Here is a 20,846-nt window from a genome sequence, read left to right as displayed (position 1 = left end):
GATATCAACCAGATTCCTTTTTCTATGGCTTCCCTAAGGCGTCTACAGCCTTTAGACATAGTTTCAGGCCTTTAGTTTGAAGAATGAGCGTGAATGACCACATTACGTAAGTGGTCAGGTGGGGGCTCTGAGTGAGAGAGAGGTGGCCATTGCTCCTCCGAAAAGCCAACTGTCCCGGTTGATATATTATTGAATAGATATTTGAAGAACACCTTGAGGAATGATTATAAAAAAACGTTTGCCATGTTTCTGTCGACAAAATGGATATAATTTGGAATTTGTGTCTGCCTTGTCGTGACCGCTCTTTCCGGTGGATTCCTGGGAATAACGCACCAAACTAACGGAGGTATTTGGATGTAAAAAATATCTTTATGGAACAAAATGAACATTTGCTGTCTAACTGGGAGTCTCGTGAGTGAAAACATCCGAAGATCAAAGGTAAACGGTTCATCTGATTGCTTTTCTGATTTTCGTGACCAAGCTTCCTGATGCTAAGTGTACATAATGCTATGCTAGGCTATCGATAATCTTACAAACGCTTGCATTGCCTTCACTGTAAAGCATAATGTCAAAAATCTGAGACAACAGGGTGATTAACAAAAGGCTAAGCTGTGTTTCGCTTTATTTCACTTGTGATTTCATGAATATGAATATTTTCTAGTAATATTTTTGGACTGTTGCGCTATGCTATTCAGCGTTGCTGATGACAAATATACCAGATCCGGGACCGGTAGTTCTAAGTTAATGGAAGATAATCCGATTCCCTTTCAAATGTAACTAAGTCATTGGCCTACCCCATGAGCACGGACATTGATCTGGCGTCATGGGACAGCCTTTTCTGATGTTCAGAATAAAAACCTCACCTAGACAAATCATCTGCAGACCACGCGCACCACGATTACCGAGAGGACTAAGATTTGAGTAGAGACCATGCATTCCTCGGTTGTTGAAATCCTAACCAAACCACATGGAGCATTGGCTACACTGGTGGATATGATTAAACTCTGAGACTATCGATACCGACAGTATAAGAGCAAATCTTCGATACTAATTACTAGTCTGCAGCTAGAATTTGTCGACAATGCGAAGACCGACAACCGCCGAAACACCTATTCTATAAGAACATTTCTGAATGTTTCTCTGAAGTATCCATTCTAACCAAAGACTTAGTGGAAGAGAGTGAGGGGAGGATGAACTTTCCAACAGAAAGACGGACGATTCCAACAGAGATCACGCCGACACACTGAGCGTAAATATATATTGATTGCAATTATTCCCGAATGAGTGAGCGTTCATGTGCAAAGGATTAGCATTTCAATTATTATAATTATCAGCTGTGTAGTGACTCGTCTTTCCCGGCCTTCTCAGTCCACACCCATATATATTGTTTGTTTATGCATTTCTGTGATTATTTAGTTAGTAAATAAATGATTAAGACAATTGATGTTTAATTTTTTTTATTTTACCTTTATTTAACTAGGCAAGTCAGTTAAGAACACATTCTTATTTTCAATGACGGCCTGGGAACAGTGGGTTAACTGCCTGTTCAGGGACAGAATGACAGATTTGTACCTTGTCAGCTCGGGGGTTTGAACTCGCAACCTTCCGGTTACTAGTCCAACGCTCTAGCCACTAGGCTACGCTAGCAAAGACTGGGTTCGTGCTGATAACCAACAAATTCGACGTTTGGAATGAGACTAATGTGAGGTAAAGAATGATTCATTAATTAGAAGACTAATTGGTCAGATATTAAAATATCTGAAAAGTTATATTAGGAAGATAATAACTTTATAATATGAAGATTTGACTTGTTCCCCGACTTCCTGGTTGATAGCATTTACATGATTAGTTTCACCAAGCAATAATAATTACAGAGAATTGATTTGATAAAATAAGTCTTCACTTTAATGATGCCAAAGACACGACAATAATATCAAGACCGAATGCGCGTCTCTACACATCTATATCTGGCTTTCAGGCGTCACCTTATTTTCTTACTGCAAATTGCTTTTTTATTTATTGCAGCTGCAGAGTTAAAACAGCTAAAGTTAAATCACTCAAATGTTGTCGCTTTAAATCAGTGCATGACTGTGCACTCTCTCCATCAATGCCATTCAAATTGCATCCAAAATAGATCATCCTCTTCAAGATTGATAGGCACAGTCATATATAAAAACAGATGTCATAGCCTCTTTCAAGTAATACATTCAATGCAGTACTAGCCTTATATTTAGCCAATGAATTATGGGTTATTAAATAAGCCTCTGTCTCTTGCGCAACACAGATGCAACTGTGCTCTGCTTGCCTCTCCTTAGCTCTTGGAGTCTCATACAGGAAAAGCTACACGAGAATAGCTTGCTGGACATTATTTTCTTTGCTTTTTCTTATACCAAAAGACTATTTGAAGAGGGACGCAAGACCTTGTTTTGCTAAATACAGCAGCCAACAGAACTCACGGTATTAACGGCAGATATATTATGGACATTTTCTGAAATTACAAGTAAAAAAAAAATCAAAAAATCTTGTGTGTAGTACCTAGTTTTGTTAGTTTTTTCTCCTCCATATTTCCCCCTGATGTTATTATCCTCTTTCACTCTCTAGTTTTGCTTCATTCCTTCCTCGCTTTCAACATTGGTGAAGATAATCTCATGACATGCTTGAATAATATAGGACTTGAATTAGATGCAGAAGGCTTTCACTTCATGAAGATTGAATGGCTTTGGGTCTGAATAAATAACTGCTATAGCCTACCACCATCGCGCGTTTGCTCTTCTTTCAGACGACCCGTGAGTTCTGTCAAAAGTCTGTTGTAGGGATAGGTGGGACGCAAATGTCTCAACTGAACAATTGCCAGGGAAAATGCAGCGCGCCAGATTCAAATAAAATACTATAAAATTAAAACTTTCATTAATCTGTTGGTACTAGGGGGCAGTATTTTCATTTTTGGAGAAAAAAAACGTTCCCGTTTTAAAACGGGATATTTTGTCAGGACACGATGCTAGAATATGCATATAATTGACAGCTTTGGATAGAAAACACTCTACCGTTTCCAAAACTGTAAAGATATTGTCTGTGAGTATAACAGAACTGATGTTGCAGGCGAAAGCCTGAGAAAATTCCAATCCAGAAGTGCCCCATATTTTGAAAGCGCTGCGTTCCAGTCAGTCCCTATTGAGCTGTGAATGTCCTATCAACGAGGTTACGCTTTTTACGTATTCCCAACGGTGTCTACAGCATTGTGACGTAGTTTTACGCATTTATGTTGAAGAATAGCCGTAGGCGGCTACATCGCGTAAGTGGTCAAATAGTTTTAGATACTTCAGAGTGTTTTCTATCCAAATCTATGAATAATATGCATATCTTATATTATTGGCATGAGTAGCAGGAAGTTGAAATTGGGAACGCTATTTATCCAAAAGTTAAAATTCTGCCCCCTAGCCCCAAGAGGTTAACCTCTAGTGACTCCCCATCTCACATGCGGGAGTGTAATCATTGACTGACAATAATTAGCATAACACAACAGACATAAATATTCTTAGAAAATATTCCTATTCATGAAAATCACAAATTAAATATATTGAGACACAGCTTAGCCTTTTGTTAATCACCCTGTCATCTCAGATTTTCAAAATATGCTTTACAGCCAAAGCTAGACAAGCATTTGTGTAAGTTTATCGATAGCCTAGCATTTTGTCCAGCTAGCAGCAGGTAACTTGGTCACGGAAATCAGAAAAGCAATCCAATGAAATAGTTTACCTTTGATGAGCTTCATATGTTTTCACTCACGAGACTCCCAGTTAGATAGCCAATGTTCCTTTTTTCCCAAAAAATATTATTTTTGTAGGCAAAATAGCTCTGTTTGGCTGAGAAATCACCTGGAAATTGCAGTCACAAAAATGCCGAAAAATATTCCAAATTAGCTCCATAATATCAACAGAAACATGGCAAACGTTGTTTATAATCAATCCTCAAGGTGTTTTTCAAATATCTATTCGATAATATATCCACCGGGACAATTAGTTTTTCAGTAGGACCGATTGGAATAATGGCTACCTCTATTTTATGCGAGAGTCACTCTGGGAGCCATCAGGTGACCACTTGCGCAACGTAGCCGCTTACGGGTATTCTTCAACATAAATGTGTAAAAACTACGTCACAATGCTGTAGACACCTTCGGGAATACGAGAAAGAGTAATCTGGTTGATAGGCCATTCACTGCTCTATAGGGACGCATTGGAACGCAGCGCTTTCAAAACATGAGGCACTTCCGGGATTGGATTTTTCTCAGGCTTTCGCCTGCAACATCAGTTCTGTTATACGCACAGACAATATTTTTACAGTTTTCGGAACTTTAGAGTGTTTTCTATCCTAAACTGTCAATTATATGCATATTCTAGCATCTTGTCCTGACAAAATATCCTGTTTACTACAGGAACGTTATTTTTCCAAAAATGAAAATACTGCCCCCTAGTCACAAAAGGTTTTAAGGTCTGAAAGGCACTTGCCCATTTTTGGTTATATAATATTATCTCATAGATATTCTGGAGTTCCTGCACCTAAATATAGACAGTGTCAGCACCATTGAGCAGAAAGGTATACAGTATACAGTGCAATTCAGCACAGGCCTACAGATTACAAAATCATTGTATCATATTGACGTGGTTCCTGAGTTCAACACTTATGCAGGCATTGTAAAGATCTGATATTCCGCATAGCCCTGTACAGAATGCGTGTATATGGAATATGCCTAATCTCATCCACCTCCGGTTTGAACTCCATCTAGCAGGTCAGCTGATAGGCACCCATGCCATCTGTTGTCACAGTCTCACCTTTAACCTCTGATAGCCAGCTGCCTCACCTAGCTGCAGCTGGACCCCAAATCACTTGGAGCAGCATCCCTCAACCCCTCAGTCTCTGAACCAGCACAGGTCCCTGGGATGGTGCTGACCGGTCATTCAGATGGTTGTCTTGTCTGACTCACTCCAATTTAGTCTGTTTTCAACTCTTAGTCTAGTTTGGTCCTACAAGTAGGAAGATCCCCTGGTCCACAGGATACAACTGATTTTAAACAAATTCCAGAGTGTTGTTATTGGTGTATCGTTATACTTGTAGGTCTGGGTATAAGTGTGCAAACACCACCATTTACATATACAAATTCCTCATTAATAATATTATTTGACTGCGTTAAAAAAAATGTAAGGAGCTAAATTACTACTATTCTCATGATGGGTGAAGCTTTTTGGCGCTAGGCTACTTAGCATCTCAGATCTCATCATGACAAGAGATGGATCACAGGATACACACTGACAAGTTTATTTGTTGTAGCCTAACACGCAAACATTCAACCTAATCCACGCACAGCTGGAAAAACATCGACCTCGCCTACTGTGGTTACACTTTGCACAGATACAACGTAGTTAATGCACAGACATGTAATCTACTGAAAGCGTACGTCGCTTAAAACGTCACAGATGTCAAGAGAATTCCAAAGCAGTCAGTGCTACATTGTAGCCACCATGTTAAACGTGCTGCTCGGCTTGAAGTAACAATGGAAGACATTTTGTTTCACCTTGCAATTCCTTTATCGGGAGGCTGCCCAGAGGTGTTGCAACACGGTTTGTTTAGGCCTTTTATACAACCAGCCTCTATCTATCCTGTCATTTATTTCCCCATGCAGATAAAACGGACTCAACAGCGGAATTAGGCTAGCTACTTTGTAGCTAAATTAGCGTATGTCTTGTTAGCCGAGGAACGTTCAACTCTTGTTCTCATATCGAGGCGGAGTTGAGTTTTGATCATTGGTCGCAAGATTTATTTGCAGCAACATTGGGTCGATACTTTTGATAAAAAATGACATTTTTATGACGCTTACCTGTACCTATCTTTGTCCTGTACAACAGCGGTCCTTCCGTGGGGTGCTGAAAATTCATACTTTTTCAATACAAACTTAGCGAATAAACCATCGACTTTTTTCCTAACTTGTGTTGCTCAACTTGAATAATGAACGGTAGGTAAGGTTAGGTAACAAGGCATTACTAAACCATTTATAGTTAGATGTGTAACGTGTACTGAGCGCTTGTAAAAAACCAACCGAAATGCACAATGCTCTAACATTATACAACCTTTTGACTGCATATTTAGCCTGGGATATATTAGCAAATAGCTTAAGCTAGTGGCTAAATTAGCCTATTCAACAATGCTAGCCTAGCCATCTGGTTTCATTGCTGGGGGCTTACCTTTGACTCTACCCGTGGTTAGAATTGTGTACTTGATTCCGTATTCTTCAGCTGCTTAGATAGCTCCAATAAAATGTCGGTGGGTAAAAGCAAGAAAATTAGGCTATGTTCGTTATTTTTCCTTGTATCCCGCAACAGTTTGCCTCGTCTATCTTCAAGTTGTAGCGCCCATGTCTGCAATTGTGACGAATCGTTTCCCTTTCAAAACTGTAGCTGGCAGCGTATTCCAATGCAACTCAAATGATTCGTATCACTCACTACTTGATCCGCCTCGAACCGATCGTCACTACTCGGAATGTAACCATGCACACAACTGAGACGAATCGCTGTGTTGTTAGTCCTTGCTCTGAGTGGCCGTGTTCGCCTAGAAACTGGATTGCATACCTCCCTGACTATTGCACAATGGCAAACCAGCTATAATAAATTCAAGAGATCACGGGTCTGGTTTCTCTGACGGGAGAAAGGCATTTTTCACACACCCTCCACAAGGCTCGCTCCCGGCTGACTTCTCGCCCCTAGACCAGAGTAGCTGATCATTCCAGGAGTCATCGACGGAGACGTCACCCCTGCCTCCACGGTGACTTCGGTTCTGTAACGATCGTTAATCAGATTCCCACTGGCGATTACGTTTTGTTTAGGCCTATAGTATATTATACCTATTTGAGAATAATCTAATGGTAATGCTTTTTAAAGAGAGAAATAGTTATGGTCCTTTTGAAGGCACTACCTCCGCCATGGTTCGTTGACAAAGAATATGGGGGAAATGAATGGCGTTTTTGAAGGGTTTTGAATAAACTCTGAAAATAAGATCTGTGGTAAACACATGTTTATGAAATTTTAAACGATTTGTTCTATGAGATAATCTTCATCAGCTATTTTTTTTGTGAATTCTCATAATATTCACCAAGGTCATGTTAACTGACTGATTATATCATAGAACAAAACGTATAAATCCCTGCTCTATTGAATATAGCCCTATAAAGATAGATTTTATTTATTTAACTAGGCAAGTCAGTTAAGAACAAATTCTTATTTACAATGACAGCCTACCAGAAGGCAAAATGCCTCCTGCAGGGACAGGGGCTATGATTAAAAATAAACAATTAAATAAAAATATAGGACAAAACACACACCACGACAAGAGAGACACTACAACACTACATAAAGAGACACCTAAAAACGACAACATAGTATGGCAGCAACACATGAAAACACAGCATGGTAGCAACATGGTAGCAGCACGAAACATGGTACAAACATTATTGGGCACAGACAACAGCACAAGGGGCATGAAGGTAGAGGCAACAATACATCACACGAAGTAGCCACAACTGTCAGTAAGTGTGTCCATGATTGAGTCTTTAAATGAAGAGATGGAGATAAAACAGTTTTTTTTGCAACTTGTTTCAGTTGCTAGCTGCAGCGAACTGAAAAGAGGAGCAATTCAGGGATGTGGACCTTTAAAGTAACAGAATGGCAGAACCAGTCACATTCTGTACCATCCTCAACCATTTGCGACCAAGCTTTAACTTCCTGACTGATGTCTTGAGATGTTGCTTCAATATATCCACATCATTTTCCTACCTCATGTTGCCATCTATTTTATGAAGTGCACCAGTCCCTCCTGCAGCAAAGCATCCCCACAACATGATGCTGCTTCACGGTTGGGATGGTGTTCTTCGGCTTGCAAGCCACCCCCTTTTTCCTCAAAACATAACTATGGTCATTATGGCCAAACAGTTCTATTTTTGTTTCATCAGAGCAGAGGACATTTCTCTAAAAGGTACGGTCTTTGTCCCCATGTGCAGTTGCAAACCGCAGTCTGGCTTTTTTATGGTGGTTTTGGAGAGGAGGCTTCTTCCTTGCTGGGCAGCCTTTCAGGTCATGTCAATATAGGCCTCGTTTTACTGTGGCTATAGATACTTTTGTACCTGTTTCCTCCAGCATCTTCACAAGGTCCTTTGCTGTTGTTCTGGGATTGATTTGCACTTTTCGCACCTAAGTGCAGTGCGTTCATCTCTAAGAAACAGAACATGTCTCCTTCCTTAGTGGTATGACATCTGTGTGGTCCCATGGTGTTTATACCTGCATACTATTGTTGGTACAGATGAACGTGGTACCTTCAGGTGTTTGGCAATTTCTCCCAAGGAAGAACCAGACTCTATAAAAACAAATTCTGGGGTCTTGGCTGATTTCTTTTGATTTTCCCATGATGTCAAGCAAAGAGGCACTGAGCTTGAAGGTTGGCCTTGAAATACATCCACAGGTACACCTCCAATTGACTCAAATTATGTCAATTAGACTATCAAAAGCTTCTAAACCCATAACATAATTTTCAGGATTTTTCCAAGCTGTTTAAAGGCACAGTCAATTTAGTATATGTAAACAGTGAAATAATCTGTCTGTAAACAATTGTTGGAAAAATGACTTGTGTCATGCACAAAGTAGATGTCCTAACCGACTTGCCAAAACTATAGTTTGTAAATTTGTGGAGTAGTTGAAAAGCGAGTTTTAATGACTGCAACCTAAGTATATGTAAACTTACGACTTCAACTGTATTAACTGTATGAACTTACATTGATAACAGTCTGTTTGCCATGACAATGAACGAGCATGGCAGAGGGGAATGGGCTAGCCCAATAGTTTCATTGAACAAAAGTATGAGTATGTTTTCGGACAGCAGGATGGTTTATTGGTCTATAATCAGGCATTGGGATTAAAGACATGATGCAGTATGTTTGTTTATATTCAGCGGCAGACAAGCCACTTGGGTTGGAACAGAACAATTCTATCATTGGTTCCTGAATCAACCAGTCGTGCAACATAACAGTGTTTACATTACCGATCCAGGAACCAAATAAGTATTGGAGTTATTTACAAGTTTTAGTTTGAGTGGTTGTTGTTGCAGAACAAATGGGCTATGACTTTGATGTAATGCTGGCTGAGCTGAGCTGTGATAAAATATGAGCAGATTAGAGTTATTTGTTTGATCTATTCAATTCTGTAGCCACAAGTACACTACATGTACAAAGGTATGTGGACACCCCTTCAAATTGGTGGATTCGGCTATTTCAGTCACACCCGTTGCTAACAGGTGTATAAAATCGAGCACACAGCCATGCAATCTCCAAAGACAAACATTGGCAGTAGAATGGCCTTACTAAAGAGCTCAGTGACTTTCAGCTTGGCACCGTCATAGGATGCCACCTTTCCAACAAATTTCTGCCCTGCGTATGTAAACTTCCGACTTCAACTATGTATCATTGTTTCTCAACAAACTTGTTCTCAGGAACCGCAAACCCAAAGTTGTTTAATTCCATAGCCTGATTCAGTGAATGAGCTAATCAGTGAGCCCTAAATTAGCTGAATCAGATGCTAGTGGTGGAAGTTAACAGTTACACATGTGAAACGACTGGGAGTTCCTGACGATTACTTTGAGAAACACTGCTGTAGTAGAGAACACAGGCTTTAAAATGTGTCAAGATGGAAACAAAACGTCTTTCCTTCCTTTCTGTCCCTTCCCTCTTCCTTTGGTCTAGTGCGGTTGGTATGTTCCATCAGTTCCACCCTAAGGCAATCACATATCAGGAGAGAGAGGGGGGAGGAGTGTTGTAGCGGGAGAGAGAGGGCAGAGGGGTGTAGAAAGAGAGGTGATGGAGAGAGAAGGGGGGGTGGATAGGGTGGGAGGGAGAAAGTGCGGTGGACAGGGAACGAAAGAGAGGGGGGTCGTGAGGGAACGACAGGAAGTGGATAATAGAGACAGAGGGTGGTGAGGACTGAGGAGAACAATCGATGAGAGGTGCTGTTAAGCATAGCTGACCTCATGCTGTCAGGTCAGAGCAATACACATTTGTTTATGTTATTTATGTATTTTGTATCTAGGGCACACTAAGTCAGCGAAGAACAAATTCTTATATACAATGACAGCCAACCCCGGCCAAACTTGGAAGATGCTGGGCCAATTATGCACCGCCCTGTGGGACTCTGAATCAAAGCAAGATGTGATACAGCCTGGAATCGAACCAGGGACTGTAGTGATGCCTCTTGCACTGAAATGCAGTGCCTTAGACCGCTGCGCCACTCAGTAGCCCAAAAACACAAGGAAACGTGTGTGTGAGAGAGAGAGAGGTGAGCTCATGGGCTCCTTAGTTCTTCTGCAAAAAATATAAATATAGAGTTGAGTAAATGTAGGTAAACTTGCATTTTTTTGCAAGTAAATATATAGGACACTAACCTCAACATTATTTAACTTCTTATGGCTTAGATCCCGCTCCCAGGATCGATATGACAACAGCCAGTGAAAGTGCAGGGCACCAAATTCAAACAACATAAATCTCATTATTAAAATTCCTCAAACATTCAAGTATTTTACACGATTTTAAAGAAAAACTTGTTGTTAATCCCACCACAGTGTCCGATTTCAAAAGGGCTTTACGACGAAAGCACACCAAATGATTATGTTAGGTCAGTACCTAGTCACAGAAAACACAGCCATTTTTCCAGCCAAAGAGTCACAAAAAGCAGAAATAGAGATAAAATGAATCACTAACCTTTGATGATCTTCATCAGATGACACTCATAGGACTTCATGTTACACAATACATGTATGTTTTGTTCGATAAAGTTCATATTTATATCCAAAAATCTCAGTTTATATTGGCGCATTACGTTCAGTAATGTTTTGCTTCCAAAACATCCAGTGATTTTGCAGAAATACTCAACATAAATGATTTTATGTTTTACATGATTTTACAGAAATACTCAACATAAATGTTGATGAAAATACAAGTGTTATGCATGGCATTTTAGATAAACTTCTCCTTAATGCAACCGCTTTGTCAGATTTCAAAAAAGCTTTACGGAAAAAGCACACCATGCAATAATCTGAGTACGGCGCTCAGACACAAAACATGCCATACAGATATCCAACATATTGTGGAGTCAGTAAAAGTCAGAAATAGCGTTATAAATATTCACTTACCTTTGATGATCTTCATCAGAATGCACTCCCAGGAATCCCAGTTCCACAATAAATGTTTGTCCATCATTTATGTCCAAATACCTCCTTTTTGTTCACGCCTTGAGTTCACAAATTCAAGACGCGCAGGTCAGACGAAAAGTCAAAAAATTCCATTACAGTTCGTAGAAACATGTCAAATGAAGTATAGAATCAATATTTAGGATGTTTTTAACATAATTCTTCAATAACGTTTCAACCGGAGAATTCCTTTGTCTTTAGAAATGCAATGGAATGCAGCTACCTATCATGGGAGTGCGCCTGAATGAGCTCATGGCACTCTGCCAGACACCTGACTCAATCAGCTCTCATTCCCCCCTCCTTCACAGTAGAAGCCTCAAACAAGGTTCTAAAGACTGTTGACATCTAGTGGAAGCCTTATGAAGTGCAATCGGACCAAATTTACACTGTATCTTGGATAGGCAAAGAGTTGAAAAACTACAAATCTCAGATTTTCCACTTCCTGGTTGGAATTTTTCTCAGGTTTTTGCCTGCCATATGAGTTCTTGTCACGCCCTGACCTTAGAGAGACGTTTTATTTCTCTATTTGGTTATGTCAGGGTGTGATGTAGGGTGGGCATTCTATGTTTTGTGTTCTATGTTTTGGCCGGGTATGGTTCTCAATCAGGGACAGCTGTCTATTGTTGTCGCTGATTGGGAATCATACATACAGTGGGGCAAAAAAGTATTTAGTCAGCCACCAATGGTGCAAGTTCTCCCACTTAAAAAGATGAGAGAGGCCTGTAATGTTCATCACAGGTACACTTCAACTATGACAGACAAAATGAGAGAAAAAATCCAGAAAATCACATTGTAGGATTTTTAATGAATTTATTTGCAAATTATGGTGGAAAATAAGTATTTGGTCAATAACAAAAGTTTATCTCAATATTTTGTTATATACCCTTTGTTGGCAATGACAGGGGTCAAACGTTTTCTGTAAGTCTTCCACCTAAAGTACAACCACCTAAACGGAAGCGATTCCCAAACTGTCCAAAACAAAACCAACCCCTACAGAGAAATTAACCTGGAGAAAAGCCTCCTAAGCAAGCTGGTCCTGAGGCTTCGTTCACAAACACGAACAGACCCTTCAGAGCCCCATGACCAACACAATCAGACCCAACCAAATAATGAGAAAACAAAAAGATAATTCCTTGACACATTGGAAACAGAGCAAACTAGAATGCTATTTGGCCCTAAACAGAGAGTACACAGACCAAATATTAAGGACATTTTGACTATGTACAGACTCAGTGGGCATAGCCTTGCTATTGAGAAAGGCCTCCAAAGCCAGACCTGGCTCTCAATATATATGCCATTTAGCAGACGCTTTTATCCAAAGCGACTTACAGTCATGTGTGCATACATTCTACGTATGGGTGGTCCCGGGGATCGAACCAAATACCCTGGCGTTATAATCGCCATGCTCTACCAACTGAGCTACAGAAGGACCGAGAGAAGACTATGTGCACACTGCCGACAAAATTAGGTGGAAACTGAGATGAACTTCCGAACCTCCTGCCAAATGTATGACCATATTAGATATACATATTTCCCCCAGATTACACAGACCCACAAAGAATTCAAAAGCAAATCCAATTTTGATAAACTCCCATATCTATTGGGTGAAATACCACAGTGTGACATCACAGCAGTAATTTATTTTCACTTTTGTACTTTAACTATTTACACATCATTACAACACTGTATATAGACATAATATAATATTTGAAATGTCTTTATTCTTTGGGAACTGTTGTGAGTGTATTGTTAACTGAGTATTTTTATTTCACTTTTGTTTATTATCTATTTCACTTGCTTTGGCAAGTAAACCTATGTTTCCCATGCCAATAAAGCCCCTTAAATTGGAATTGAATAGGGAGGGAGGGAGGGAGGGAGGGAGGGAGGGAGGGAGGGAGGGAGGGAGGGAGGGAGGGAGGGAGGGAGGGAGGGGAGAAAGTATCTGGGGATGGTGTCAGATGAGACCATCACACAAGACTGAGTACTACTACTCTGCTTATAGATGATTCATTCCTTATAGATGATTCATTCCTTATAGATGATTCATTCCTTATAGATGATTCATTCCTTATAGATGATTCATAAACATGTAGTGGTTATAAACTAAAGCTGGGGGGGGGGAAGTGGGGGTCAGACACACACACACCTTACATATACAGTCCTAACCTTATGTTCAACACAAAGTTAGGCAGTGGCAGGTACATAACTGTTCATAGCCCATCACTGGCAGAGAGATTTAGAAGCAAGGACACACTGCTCAGTATGCACTGACTGAGGTAAGTCTGTGTGTGTGTGTGTGTGTAGAAGTGTCTGCAGTACTCTGCTAGAGGGCAGCATAGCGTGAAGAAAACACTCCGACCTGCAGTTTTCCGTTGCCCTGGAAACAGGTAGATATCCTTTCCTTTTCTTCATATTTCTCTCCGCTATCCATATCAGTGCCCCCTCCTCCTCCTCCTTCCATTCCTCCCTACCCCCTTCTCCAGCTCCCTCCTGTGCCCCCTCCCCTCACAACCTGCTGCAGCACGAACACACACACACATACACCACACACACCAACTCACCATTCCAGTCCACTGCAGTAATATAGCAATGTCATGGGAACTCGTCCTGTCTCCACTTCACAAACTAACACACGGATTGAAACCACACACTCAAGCATGTACACAAACACACACACACACAGACACAAACAATCTGAAATGGTCCACCTACACAGACATGGCAAATGCAAGGCTCTTCAGAGGGTGGTGCGGTCTGCAAAACGCATCACCGGGGGCACACAGCCTGCCCTCCAGGACACCTCTAGCACCCCATGTCACAGGAAGGACCTCAGACACCCGAGCCATGGCCTGTTCACCCCGCTATCATCCAGAATGCGAGATCAGCACAGGTGCATCAAAGCTGAGACCCAGAGACTGAAAAACAGCTTCTATCTCAAGGCCTTCGGACCAATAGCCATCCATAGCCAGCCTCCACCCAGTACCACTGCCCTAAACTTAGTCACTGTCACTAGCCGGCACCCACCTGGTTACTCAACCCTACACCTTAGAGGCTGCTGCCCTATGTACATTGACATGGAACACTGGTCACTTCCAAATTTCATATGTATGAAACTGTATTCTAGTCAAGGCCATCCTATTACTGTACATATACTATTCTATCCTACATATTCTACAGATATACTACATATTCTATTCATATTGTCCATAATGTCTATACATCCCATCACACATACTGTATATATATATGTATATATATATATACATATACAGAGCCTTGCGAAAGTATTCGGCCCCCTTGAACTTTGCGACCTTTTGCCACATTTCAGGCTTCAAACATAAAGATATAAAACTGTATTTTTTGTGAAGAATCAACAACAAGTGGGACACAATCATGAAGTGGAACGACATTTATTGGATATTTCAAACTTTTTTAACAAATCAAAAACTGAAAAATTGGGCGTGCAAAATTATTCAGCCACCTTAAGTTAATACTTTGTAGCGCCACCTTTTGCTGCGATTACAGCTGTAAGTCGCTTGGGGTATGTCTCTATCAGTTTTGCACATCGAGAGACTGAAATTTTTTCCCATTCCTCCTTGCAAAACAGCTCGAGCTCAGTGAGGTTGGATGGAGAGCATTTGTGAACAGCAGTTTTCAGTTCTTTCCACAGATTCTCGATTGGATTCAGGTCTGGACTTTGACTTGGCCATTCTAACACCTGGATATGTTTATTTTTGACCCATTCCATTGTAGATTTTGCTTTATGTTTTGGATCATTGTCTTGTTGGAAGACAAATCTCCGTCCCAGTCTCAGGTCTTTTGCAGACTCCATCAGGTTTTCTTCCAGAATGGTCCTGTATTTGGCTCCATCCATCTTCCCATCAATTTTAACCATCTTCCCTGTCCCTGCTGAAGAAAAGCAGGCCCAAACCATGATGCTGCCACCACCATGTTTGACAGTGGGGATGGTGTGTTCAGGGTGATGAGCTGTGTTGCTTTTACGCCAAACATAACGTTTTGCATTGTTGCCAAAAAGTTCAATTTTGGTTTCATCTGACCAGAGCACCTTCTTCCACATGTTTGGTGTGTCTCCCAGGTGGCTTGTGGCAAACTTTAAACAACACTTTTTATGGATATCTTTAAGAAATGGCTTTCTTCTTGCCACTCTTCCATAAAGGCCAGATTTGTGCAATATATGACTGATTGCTGTCCTATGGACAGAGTCTCCCACCTCAGCTGTAGATCTCTGCAGTTCATCCAGAGTGATCATGGGCCTCTTGGTTGCATCTCTGATCAGTCTTCTCCTTGTATGAGCTGAAAGTTTAGAAGGACGGCCAGGTCTTGGTAGATTTGCAGTGGTCTGATACTCCTTCCATTTCAATATTATCGCTTGCACAGTGCTCCTTGGGATGTTTAAAGCTTGGGAAATCTTTTTGTATCCAAATCTGGCTTTATACTTCTTCACAACAGTATCTCGGACCTGCCTGGTGTGTTCCTTGTTCTTCATGATGCTCTCTGCGCTTTTAACGGACCTCTGAGACTATCACAGTGCAGGTGCATTTATACGGAGACTTGATTACACACAGGTGGATTGTATTTATCATCATTAGTCATTTAGGTCAACATTGGATCATTCAGAGATCCTCACTGAACTTCTGGAGAGAGTTTGCTGCACTGAAAGTAAAGGGGCTGAATAATTTTGCACGCCCAATTTTTCAGTTTTTGATTTGTTAAAAAAGTTTGAAATATCTAATAAATGTCGTTCCACTTCATGATTGTGTCCCACTTGTTGTTGATTCTTCACAAAAAAATACAGTTTTATATCTTTATGTTTGAAGCCTGAAATGTGGCAAAAGGTCGCAAAGTTCAAGGGGGCCGAATACTTTCGCAAGGCACTGTATATACATACATACCTACATACTCTGGACTCCGACATTGCTCGTCCTAATAGTTCTATATTTCTTAATTCCATTCTTTTACTTTTAGATTTGTACGTATTATTGTGTATTGTTAAGTATTACTGCACTGTTGAACATTTCACTACAACCGCAATAACATATGCAAAATATGTGTATGCGACCAATAGCATTTTATTTAATTTGAAACAGGACACAACTACTAGGCTACCCTGGGGCGGCAGGGTAGCCTAGTAGTTAGAGCGTTGGACTAGTAACCGGAAGGTTGCAAGTTCAAACCCCCGAGCTGACAAGGTACAAATCTGTCGTTCTGCCCCTGAACAGGCAGTTAACCCACTGTTCCCAGGCTGTCATTGAAAATAAGAATTTGTTCTTAACTGACTTGCCTGGTTAAATAAAGGTAAAATAAATAAAAATAAAAAACAGTGCTTCAGTACTGATCTGACTTTCCCCTTTGTGTGTGTGGTCGAGACATGAGGATCACTGCTGCGGCAATCGGACCTCTAGATAATCTCTAAGCAGAGAAGAGATGGAGGGAGGGGGAGGAGAGAGAGAGGAGGCGGAGAGAGAAAGAGAGAGGTGGGGGAGAAAAAGTGGGGACAAAAGAGAAAAGAAGGAGGAGAGAGAGCGTGTGAATACCACTGGGTTTATGTGACGATGTCTGTCTGCACTGCTATTGGTGGAACTGATGACGGAGACAAAGGGAAGGAAAGCTCTGCTCTCGAGCAGTCGCCCCCCCCCTCCTCTCTCTCTCTTTCCATTTCTCTTTCTCCTGTGCTAAGCTTCTGTCTCTTAAACCCTCTAACATTATTTTACAAATGATAGATTGACACACACAAAGTATTTCTTCATTTTCTAGCCTTTTTTAGTCAGTGTTGTGTTTTTCTGGTTTCTCAGTACATTCCATTGTGGTGACTCCTCTCTAGCCAAGGGGGGGAACATTCCACAGAAATGGCTGACCCACAATAACACACACACACACACACACACACACACACACACACACACACACACACACACACACACACACACACACACACACACACACACACACACACACACACACACACACACACACACACACACACACACACACACACACACACACACACACACAGAGTAAGGCAGGAAGAGTAAGTCTACATACAGAAATACACACATACAGTGCATTCGGAAAGTATTCAGACCCCTTGACTTTTTTCACATTTAGTTATGTTACAGACTTATTCTAAAAATGGATTAAATATATTGTTTTCCCTCATCAATCTACACACAATACCCCATAATGACAAAGTGAAAACAGGTTTTCAGAAATTTGGGAATGGTTGTGTTTCACAGTATTACTTACCAGCCAGTGTTGTGATTGGCTGTGATATTTGCCTATTGATTTCTCCGCTGAAGTCTGCTGTCAAAATCACTTTGTGGCTGTGTTATTTAGTGAAAATCGCTCTGTTATTTCCTGGATGCAAATATTCTACACTGTTCTCACATAAATCTCAGTTTATGTGAGAAAACAAGCAGTGAATAGTGTAGGGAATTATACCATCTAAATTGCTGTGAAATATATTTTAAATAACAACAGATATCGTCTTGAAAACTGTTTGAAGCTGGTGGACCAAAACAAAGTTACTTTTTTGGTCCATCAGCTTCAAACAGTGGTTTTGGTCCACAAGCTTCAAACATCTGTAAAAAATATATATTTTTTGTTACGTTACAGCCTTATTCTAAAATGGATTAGATTAACATTTTCCCTCATCAATCTACACACAATACCCCATTCATGACAAAGTTAAAAAAATGTATTTTATATTTTTTTTGCAAATGTATTAAAAATAAGTATTCAGACCCCTCCCTATGATACTCGAAAATTGAGCTCAGATGCATCCTGTTTCCATTGATCATCCTTGAGATGCTTCTACAACTTGATTGGAGTCCACCTGCAGTACATCTAATTGATTGGACATGATTTGGCAAGGCACACACCTGTCAATATAAAGTCCCACAGTTGATAGTGCATGTCAGAGCAAAGATCAAGCCATGAGACCTCAAACTGGGACGAATGTTCACCTTCCAACAGGACAACGACCCTAAGCACACAGGCAAGACAATGCAGGAGTGGCTTCGGGACAAGTCTCAATGTCCTTGAGTGGCCCAGCGAGAGCCTGGACATGAACCCGATCGAACATCTTTGGAGAGACCTGAAAATAGCTGTGCAGCAAACGCTCCCCATCCAACATAACAGTGGTTGAGAGGATCTGCAGAGAAGAATGGGAGAAACTCCCCAAATACAGTTGTGCCAAGCTTTTAGCGCCATACCCAGGAAGACTCAAGGCTGTAATCGCTGCCAAAAGTGCTTCAACAAAGTACTGAGTAAAGGGTCTGAATACTTATGTTAATGTAATATTTCAGTTTTTGATGAGAAAAGCAAAACAATTGAATTCATTTTAGAATAAGGCTGTAATGTAACAAAATGTGGAAAAAGGGAAGGGGTCTGAATACTTTCTGAATGCACTGTACACACACACACTCAATTTGTGCATGTAAAGACACAGACAGTACTGCTCACACAATATCCTGCTCCAGCACATGGGTAGTCCCTGGTTTCCCCCCTCATATCTGCAGACCACATGCCTAAGGTAAGCCGATACAGCTGCCATCTGCCTCTCTGCCTCTCTACACTCACTGCTGCAGACTGCCCTACTGACCCTACACACCTGTGTCGGTGTTTTAACACACACACACACACATACAGGTAGACGCCCACACACGCACGCACGCACGCACGCACGCACGCACGCACGCACGCACGCACGCACGCACGCACGCACACACACACACACACACACACACACACACACACACACACACACACACACACACACACACACACACACACACACACACTCACTCAGGCACACACAGCTGCTCCATCTGCTCAGAAACATGTTGATGAAAGACAGATGCTGTGTCCTAATAGCCCATCCTTTCCTTGTCTCATATTCTGTGTTTTCAGATCAGCACAAATGGGAAATGGTACGCTGCAGAATGAGGAGGCGCGTGGCCTGTGGACTACTGTACTTCACTGCCACCTTCTGTTCAAGAGCAGAATTGACGATTATTCTTTCACAACTCTTTCACATAGCCAACTTGCACGTTGTTGTGATGTTGTATTGGAATGGGATAAAAAATAATGCAAAGGTGTGTTTTAGGACCATGCGGACGCAACCAAAGTTGCGCCCCTGGCTAAATGTGAGAATGATAAATTATCAAAGGTATGCATTGAAAAAAAGTGAGTCAATGTAAGGTTTTATACGTCATATACACAGGCGACGTGCTTGTAATAATCCCCATCAACCAAGACTACATTTCACTTTCATTTTCAGAATTTTCGCGTTCAGTCAGCGAAGCTTTCTAGATACGTTCTGAAACTAACATAGGCTATTTATATTCTTCAGAAATAAACTGCGCATTCGGAAATCATTCAGCTAAAGTTGCTTCTTTGATGCAATTGCCATCATCTTCTGGTTATATTCTTAACACTTCTCAGTGTCAACGTGACAACTTGATTATATAGATTCATCTGGATGAATCTGACTTCATTTTGGTGTTATTTCAAAGACAAAACCAACAACATATATACTGAACAAAAACATAAACGCAACATGCAACAATTTGTATGATTGTACTGTTACAGTTCATATAAGTAAATCTGTCACTGGCCAGACCCAGCCAATCAGAATGAGTTTTCCCCACAAAAGGGCTTTGTTACAGACTGATATAGTCCTCAGTTTCATCAACTGGCGTTGGACAGCAGACTGGCTGGTATAGTCACACCCCATGATGGCCTCTGCCATCTTGAGAACAACGTCTATATGGAGAACACTACCATGGTGAGACACACATACACACACTACCATGGTGAGACACACATACACACACTACCATGGTGAGACACACATACACACACTACCATGGTGAGACACACATACACACACTACCATGGTGAGACACACATACACACACTACCATGGTGAGACACACATACACACACTACCATGGTGAGACACCATGGTGAGACACACATACACACACTACCATGGTGAGACACACATACACACACTACCATGGTGAGACACACATACACACACTACCATGGTGAGACACACATACACACACTACCATGGTGAGACACACATACACACACTACCATGGTGGGTTTCATCAACTGTCCAAGTGTCTGGTCTCAGACAATCCCGCAGATGAACAAGCTGGATGTGGAGGTCCTGGGCTGGTTTGGTCTGCGGTTCGGAGTCCTGTTGGACGTACTGACAAATTCTCTAAAACCACATTGGAAGCGGCTTATGGTAGAGAAATTAACATTAAATGATCTGGAAACAGCTCTGATTGACATTCCTGCAGTCTGCATGCAAATTGCACGATCCCTCAAAACTGTTGCGTGACAAAACTGCACATTTTAGAGTGGCCTTTTAGTGTCCCCAGCACAAGGTGCACATGTGTAATGATCATGCTGTTTAATCAGTTTCTTGATATGCCACACCTGTCAGGTGTATGGATTATCTTGGCAAAGGAGAAATGCTAATTAACAGGGATGTAAACAAAAATTGTATTTTATATATGAGATTCTTAAATGTAGCC

General features: G+C 41.1%; 1 protein-coding gene and 1 long non-coding RNA gene across 2 annotated transcripts in view; one reads left to right on the top strand and one right to left on the bottom strand.

Moving 5' to 3' along the window:
* LOC124006807 (zinc finger MIZ domain-containing protein 2-like) overlaps window positions 1-6,932 on the bottom strand; it is a 40,907-nt gene extending 33,975 nt beyond the window's left edge. The window contains exon 1 of the mRNA XM_046316974.1: window positions 6,237-6,932. The gene's annotated coding sequence lies outside the window, so the exon portion shown is untranslated. The remainder of the gene's footprint in view (window positions 1-6,236) is intronic.
* Window positions 5,479-19,623, top strand: LOC124006808. The gene is made up of 3 exons (XR_006833839.1): window positions 5,479-5,615; window positions 13,579-13,661; window positions 19,204-19,623. It is a non-coding gene; the product is annotated as an uncharacterized LOC124006808 (long non-coding RNA).
* The last annotated feature ends 1,223 nt before the right edge of the window (window positions 19,624-20,846 follow it).

Source organism: Oncorhynchus gorbuscha, linkage group LG20 (assembly GCF_021184085.1).
Source record: "Oncorhynchus gorbuscha isolate QuinsamMale2020 ecotype Even-year linkage group LG20, OgorEven_v1.0, whole genome shotgun sequence".
In the NCBI taxonomy this organism is placed as follows: Eukaryota; Metazoa; Chordata; class Actinopteri; order Salmoniformes; family Salmonidae; genus Oncorhynchus; species Oncorhynchus gorbuscha.
The sequence above is the reverse complement of the archived record's forward strand: the minus strand, read 5'-3'. Positions and strand labels throughout refer to the sequence as shown.